The sequence below is a fragment of the Macrobrachium nipponense genome, chromosome 14, assembly GCF_015104395.2.
Source record: "Macrobrachium nipponense isolate FS-2020 chromosome 14, ASM1510439v2, whole genome shotgun sequence".
NCBI lineage: Eukaryota > Metazoa > Arthropoda > Malacostraca > Decapoda > Palaemonidae > Macrobrachium > Macrobrachium nipponense.
Window position 1 is genome coordinate 69,535,493 of NC_087207.1, and position 8,371 is coordinate 69,543,863.

Genomic DNA, 8,371 nt, shown 5'->3' on the forward strand with positions numbered 1-8,371 from the left:
ATTCCTGGTGATAGAAGTTCACTCTCGACGTGGTTCGGAAGTCACGTAAAGCCGTTGGTCCCGTTGCTGAATAACCACTGGTTCCATGCAACGTAAAAGCACCATACAACAACAACAACAACAACAGAGAGCAACGGTTGAATGGCGTAATTGAGTACAGTAATACGGTTAAGGTTACAGAAATATCACTAAATAATTACAGGGTTTTAAAGTGGTTTCAGGTTTCTGCTGCCATGTGCTAGTTTTTTTTTTTTTTTTTTTTTTTTTTTAATTTTCTTTTTTTTACGTGTTATTAGAAGTAGACAAGGCATTATGGATTAAAGGATTTGTGCTGGAGAATTGTATCCTTGAACAGTATAACTTTCAAGTTGAATCCCGACTTGACAGTTCATAATTATTCTTCGAAAGTTAAATCGTGTTAAGTTCATCGTATCGTGTCATTTCTTGTAAACGAATGAAATTATGCCAGCTTTTAATGAAAGTTTCTTGTTGCGAATAAAGTCATGGATATTTTATTTCCTACGTAAATTACTATTGAAGACTAAGTGTTGCAAGGACTTGAGTATCGTCCTTTGGAAGTTACTTATAGTTCATACGGCTCTGTGTTTGCACGAGTAATATTGTAAGGCTTTCTAAACGGGGCTCAGAGGTGATCTTTGTCTTAATTATTCTCTGGGCCCAGACTGTTTCGATAGAAATATCAGTTTTAGGAGAAGAATTCCGAACATTTGTCTCGTTAATTAATTCAGTCTGCATGACCCTGACACTGCTTGACTCGTAACCTACTTAGACTAGTCCAGATCTGCGTTCTAAAAACAATCGATTGATACGTTGGTGAATACATCCAGCTCAGTAATTATTAAAAAATTGTACATCAATTTCGTTGTAGTATGTGTTTCGTGTACGAAGCCAGCTATTTATGATATCCAATATTATTGAAAGGACTCGGTATTAACTCTTGCTTTGCTGCTGAACAATTCTTAGCGGCTATCCAGCAATCATGGTACTTTTAAATCGTTACAAAGACCATACGATTGTCAAAGCACTGATGAATGTACGAGGAATGTGTGGTTTAATGTTAATGTTCAAATATATTGAAGTCACTGGGTAATCAGGTTTTCAATTCGACCGTAGCGATCGAAGTAGTTAAGGAATTAACGTAGTTCTCGAGAATGAAAATCATTCGCTAAAGAAGTTAAAAAAAAATGCAATTTAACGATCAGGTTTATTACTAGGTATGAACTGAGAAAATCATTTATATGATTAAGCTGAAAACATCATTGCTGGAACAAACTGATTTTTGTATAGAATACGAGCATATGCGTTCGTGACTGTGTCTATAAACAGTCAACAAGCGTGTAGAACACTTTAGTGGAAAAACTTCAAAAGCTACGATACTTAAATAACGCCTCAGTGGCGTGGTCGGTTTGGTGTCGGCATCCCACCTCGGTGGCCGCGAGTTCAATTCGCGGGCATTACATTGAGGCGTCAGAGATGTGTATTTCTGGTGACTGAGGTTCACTCTCGACGTGGTTCGGAAGTCACGTAAAGCCGTTGGTCCCGTTGCTGGATAACCACTGGTTCCATGCAACGTAAAAACACAATACAAACAAACACCTACCCGCTCACAATTTCCTTTCCAGCTCTGAATGGCCTCATAGATCCCAGTGCTTGTTGGCCTCTGGCCTAAACTCTGTAAACCCATTCCATTCCATTCCATTCTTAAGGTTCTTTGCAGCCTCCCTTCGGCCCAGTTGCAACCCCTTTCATACTACCATTGCCTCAAGGTTTTCTTCCTGTTACACCTTTTAAACCTCTTACTCAAATCTTCCTTTGGGCGCTGAATGACCTCATAGGTCCCAGCGCTTGGCCATCGGGCTAAATTGTACATTCTGTCTATCTTTTCATTGTAATTATGTCACTAGATCAGAGAATTTCGGTTTGAGTTATCTTAAGCGCTAAGTTTGTTTATTCAGTACTAATTTGTGTTCGTATGATCAATGTTCTTAGACCTTCCATAGTCTTGGTTTTTAAGACTTTATCTTGCCCACAGTATTCAATTTTACAAAATGCTTAGCAATCAAATGTATGAATATTTCCCCATAACGCTAATGATTACAACGACAGTATACCAATATGGAACGACAATATCTCCGAATCCGAACTGTGTCCTTATTAGGCGGAAGCCAAGGTCAACCGGAAACGGACACATCAGATCAAGAAGTAGCGACCACGACGCTAATGAAGCTCGTGTTTCGTACTAATAGGAATGGATGACAGTCGTGTAAACACGAGTTCCTATTGATATATTTGTGAGACAGATTCTCTCTCTCTCTCTCTCTCTCTCTCTCTCTCTCTCTCGATTTTAGTCGTAAACACAGATTCGTAAACATCTCCCTTTCTGTAGCAAACAAAAGCGTCAATTAACAACGTCTGGGATGACAAACTCTCTCTCTCTCTCTCTCTCTCTCTCTCTCTCTCTCTCTCTCTCTAGTCATAGCAGTCACGCCTCGCCTCAGTCTCTCCTCATTCTAGTAAAACCCCATCCATCAGTATTATATAGATAGACAGGTATTAATGATAAAGAGGATCTATATCAGATTACATAAGATCGGTATCAGATAACCATAGGCAACAGATGTTTGTTTTTTATAAGCTACTGAAACCCATCTCTATTTCCTAGTGGTTGACAGAACGTGTCCTCCACAGGACCTGCAGGTTTTCGTCAGTGTGCTGTTAGAGACTATTGAATATAAACTTGAGACTAGGTTTTTTTTAATCGTCTGAATGACTCGCCTGTCAGGTTTTTTAATCGTCTGAATGACACCTGTAAGGTTTTTTTAATCGTCTGAATGACTCGCTTGTAAGGTTTTTTAATCATCTGAATGACTCGCTTGTAAGGTTTTTTAATCACCTGAATGACTCGCTTGTAAGGTTTTTTTTTTGGAATCGTTCTGAATGGACTCCGCTTGTAAGGTTTTTTAATCATCTGAATGACTCGCTTGTAAGGTTTTTTAATCACCTGAATGACTCGCTTGTAAGGTTTTTTAATCGTCTGAATGACTCGCTTGTAAGGTTTTTTAATCATCTGAATGACTCGCTTGTAAGGTTTTTTAATCACCTTGAATGAACGTCGCTGTAAGGTTTTTAATCGTCTGAATGACTCGCTTGTAAGGTTTTTTAATCGTCTGAATGACTCGCTTGTAAGGTTTTTTAATCGTCTGAATGACTCGCCTGTAAGGTTTTTTAATCGTCTGAATGACTCGCTTGTAAGGTTTTTTAATCATCTGAATGACTCGCTTGTAAGGTTTTTTAATCACCTGAATGACTCGCTTGTAAGGTTTTTTAATCACCTGAATGACTCGCTTGTAAGGTTTTTTAATCACCTGAATGACTCGCCTGTAAGGTTTTTTAATCGTCTGAATGACTCGCTTGTAAGGTTTTTTAATCATCTGAATGACTCGCTTGTAAGGTTTTTTAATCACCTGAATGACTCGCTTGTAAGGTTTTTTAATCGTCTGAATGACTCGCTTGTAAGGTTTTTTAATCATCTGAATGACTCGCTTGTAAGGTTTTTTAATCACCTGAATGACTCGCCTGTAAGGTTTATTAATCGTCTGAATGACTCGCCTGTAAGGTTTTTTAATCACCTGAATGACTCGCCTGTAAGGTTTTTTAATCATCTGAATGACTCGCTTGTAAGGTTTTTTAATCACCTGAATGACTCGCTTGTAAGGTTTTTTAATCATCTGAATGACTCGCTTGTAAGGTTTTTTAATCATCTGAATGACTCGCTTGTAAGGTTTTTTAATCACCTGAATGACTCGCTTGTAAGGTTTTTTAATCATCTGAATGACTCGCCTGTAAGGTTTTTTAATCGTCTGAATGACTCGCCTGTAAGGTTTTTTAATTGTCTGAATGACTCGCCTATAAAGTTTTTTAATACGTAATGAAGACCTGACCTGTCGGGAATGGTTTTTTAATTGTCTGAATGACACCCATGTAAGGTTTTTTAATCGTCTGAATGACTCGCCTGTAAGGTTTTTTTAATTGTCTGAATGACACCCATGTAAGGTTTTTTAATTGTCTGTATGACTCGCCTGTAAAGTTTTTTAATCGTCTGAATGACTCGCCTGTAAGGTTTTTTAATTGTCTGAATGACACTCATGTAAGGTTTTTTAATCGTCTGAATGACTCGCCTGTAAGGTTTTTTAATTGTCTGTATGACTCGCCTGTAAAGTTTTTCAATCGTCTGAAATGACTCGCCTTAAAAGGTTTAAGTTTTTTAATTTGTCTGAATGACACGCATGTTAAGGTTTTGGTTTTTTCAATAGTCTGAATGACTTCCGCCTGTAAGGTTTTTTAATTGTCTGTATGACTCGCCTGTAAAGTTTTTTAATCGTCTGAATGACTCGCCTGTAAGGTTTTTTAATTGTCTGAATGACACTCATGTAAGGTTTTTTAATCGTCTGAATGACTCGCCTGTAAGGTTTTTTAATTGTCTGTATGACTCGCCTGTAAAGTTTTTTAATCGTCTGAATGACTCGCCTGTAAGGTTTTTTAATTGTCTGAATGACACTCATGTAAAGGGGGGGGGGGGTTTTTTAATTTAACGTCTGAATGACTCGACCTGTAAGGCTTTTTTAATGTGTCTGTATGACTCGCCCTGTAAGTTGGTTTAATCGTCTGAATGACTCGCCTGTAAGGTTTTTTTAATTGTCTGAATGACACTCATGTAAGGTTTTTTAATCGTCTGAATGACTCACCTGTAAGGTTTTTTAATCGTCTGAATGACTAGCCTGTAAGGTATTTTTAATTGTCTTAATGACACTCATGTAAGGTTTTTTAATCGTCTGAATGACTCACCTGTAAGGTTTTTTTAATTGTCTGAATGACAGTCACGTAAGGTTTTTTAATTGTCTATATGACTCGCCTATAAGGTTTTTTAATTGTCTGAATGACACTCATGTAAGGTTTTTTAATTGTCTGTAGGACTCGCCTGTAAGGTTTTTTTAATTGTCTGAATGACACTCATGTAAGGTTTTTTAATCATCTGAATGACGCGCCTGTAAGGTTTTTTAATCGTCTGAATGACTAGCCTGTAAGGTTTTTTAATTGTCTGAATGACACCTATAAGGTTTTTTAATCGTCTGAATGACTCGCCTGTAAGGTTTTTTTAATTGTCTGAATGACTCGCCTGTAAGGTGTTTTAATTGTCTGCATGACTCGCCCATAAGGTTTTTTAATCGTCTGAATGACTCGCCTGTAAGGTTTTTTAATCGTCTGAATGACTCGCCTGTAAGGTTTTTTAATCGTCTCAATGACTCGCCTGTTAGATTTTTTAATCGTCTGAATGACTCACCTGTAAGGTTTTTTAATCATCTGAATGACTCGCCTGTAAGGTTTTTAATCGTCTGTATGACTCGCCTGTAAGGTTTTTTATCGTCTGAATGACTCGCTAGAGGAATTTTGGACTCATTAATGAATGACTCGCCTGTAAGGTTTTTTAATCGTCTGAATGACTCGCCTGTAAGGTTTTTTAATCGTCTGAATGACTCGCATGTAAGGTTTTTTAGTCGTCTGAATGACTCTCCTGTAAGGTTTATTAATCGTCTGAATGACTCGCCTCTAAGGTTTTTTAATCGTCTGAATGACTCGCCTGTAAGGTTTTTTAATCGTCGATGGAACTGCGCATGTAAAGGTTTTTTTTTAGTTCGTCTGAAATGACTCCTCCTTAAGGGTTTTTTAAATCATTCTGAATGACTTCGCCTGTAAGGTTTTTTTAATCATCCCTGGAATGACTCGCCTGTAAGGGTTTTTTAAATCTTTCTGAATGACTCACCTGTAAGGGTTTTTTAATCATCTGAATGACTCGCCTGTAAGGTTTTTTTAATCATCTGATGCTCGCCTGTTAAGGTTTTTTTAGTCGTCTGAATGGAACTTCTTTTTAATCCTGTAAGGTTTATTAATCGTCTGAATGCTCGCCTGTAACGGTTTTTTAATCGTCTGAATGACTCGCCTGAAGGTTTTTAATCATCTTGAATGACTTCGCTGTAAGGTTTTTTTTAATCCTCTGAATACTCGCCTGTAAAGGTTTTTTCATCGTGAATGACTCGCCTGTAAGGTTTTTTAACGTCCTGAATGACTTCCCTGTAAGGTTTTTTTAATCTTCTGGAATTTTTTGAACTCTCCCTGTAAGGTTTTTTAATCGCCTGAATGACACCTGTCAGGTTTTTTAATCATCTGAATGCCACGCCTGTAAGGTTTTTTTAATCTTCTGAATGACTCACCTGTAAGGTTTTCAATCGTCTGAATGACTCGCCTGTAAGTTTTTTTAATTGTCTGAATGACTCGCCTGTAAGGATTTTTTAATCTTCTGAATGACTCACCTGTAAGGTTTTTTAATCTTCTGAATGACTCACCTGTAAGGTTTTTTAATCGCCTGAATGACTCGCCTGTAAGGTTTTTTTAATCTTCTGAATGACTCACCTGTAAGGTTTTTTAATCGTCTGAATGACTCGCCTGTAAGGTTTTGTGATAGTCTGAATGACTCGCCTGTAAGGTTTTTTAATCGTCTGAATGACTCGCCTGTAAGGTTTTTTAATCGTCTGAATGACACCTGTAAAGTTTTTTTAATCGTCTGGATGACACCTGTAAGGTTATTTAATCGTCTTAATGACACCTGTAAGGTTATTTAATCGTCTGAATGACACCTGTAAAGTTTTTAAATCATCTGAATGACACCTGTAAAGTTTTTTAATCGTATGAATGACACCTGTAAAGTTTTTTAATCATCTGAATGGCACCTGTAAGGTTTTTTAATCGTCTGAATGACACCTGTAAGGTTATTTAATCGTCTGAATGACACCTGTAAGGTTTTTTTAATCGTCTGAATGACACCTGTAAAGTTTTTTAATCATCTGAATGACACCTGTAAGGTTTTTTAATCGTATGAATGACACCTGTAAAGTTTTTCAATCATCTGAATGGCACCTGTAAGGTTTTTTAATCGTCTGAATGACACCTGTAAGGTTATTTAATAGTCTGAATTACACCTGTAAAGTTTTTTTAATTGTCTGAATGACACCTGTAAGGTTTTTTTAATCGTCCGAATGACACCTATAAGATTTTTTAATCATCTAAATGACACCTATAAGGTTTTTTTGAATGGCCTGTATGACTCATCTGTAAGGTTTTTTAGTCATCTGAATATCTTACCTGTGAGGTTATTTAATCGTCTGAATGACTCACCTGTAAGTTTTTTTAATTGTCTGAATGATTCACCTGCAAGGTTTTTTAAATGTCTGTATGACTCGCTTGTAAGGTTTTATAATCGTTTGAATGACTCACCTGTAAGGTGTTTTAATCATCTGAATGACAAACCTATAAGCTTTTTTAGTCGTCTGCATGACTCAACTGTAATGCTTTTTTTAATGATCTGAATGACTCACCTGTAAGGATTTTTAATGGTCTGAATGACTCACCTGTAAGGTTTTTTAATCGTCTGAATGACTCTCCTGTAAAATTGCTGTGGCTACGCCGTTACTTTAGCGCGTACTAGAATTTCATTGCTTGCTGTAATTACTTCAGCGTCACAGCGTGACGTAGCTGACTGTTGCAATGAAGCGAAAAAAAATCATCCACAGAATTTAGTTCAATTACACATACAACTGAATTAAATGTCAAGCTGAAGGACCGACCGAGAACAGTTTAATTTGGCAAGGAGCCAAAATTAAATCAAACGAAACAGAGATGCTCCGAGTTAATCGAGATAAATGGCTGCTTGAAGAGAAAGATTAATTGGATGCCCAAGTTATGTGGCGTTACAGCTACCAGGGTCACCTAAGCCTTTTCAAAAGGAGAGAGCGTATCAAGCTAAAGGTTATGAATGATTGAAATGAAACCATTCCTTGATAATGAGAGAGGGGTAGCTGGATGGGGGGGGGGGGGTGGGGGGGGGGGGGGGGGGTGGGGGGGGGGGGGTTGGGGTTACTGGGGGTACTGTGGGTTGATGACTATAGAGTTCTCTGGTCTTTTATAAATGATTCCGATATTCAGCGATAGTTATTAACGTAAAATATTTAGTGAAACGCATTTGCATGCAATTACCTTGCATTTCGCCGACTAGACATTACTCAAATTATGTTTATGGCAAGGGCCCCCACAAATACAAAGTGGTGTTTCGCTGTATATCACAAACTGTGCGTAATCAATACCAAATGCAATTACTTGCGTCCTGCCATGGGCCCGAGGGTGTCGTTCATGGAACCGAAATGGTTTTCTGTTATTGCTGCATGCTCGGGCCCAATCGTTTTTAATCACAACTCTTTCATGCAACATTAAGTCATATACTACTGCTACTCTCTCTCTC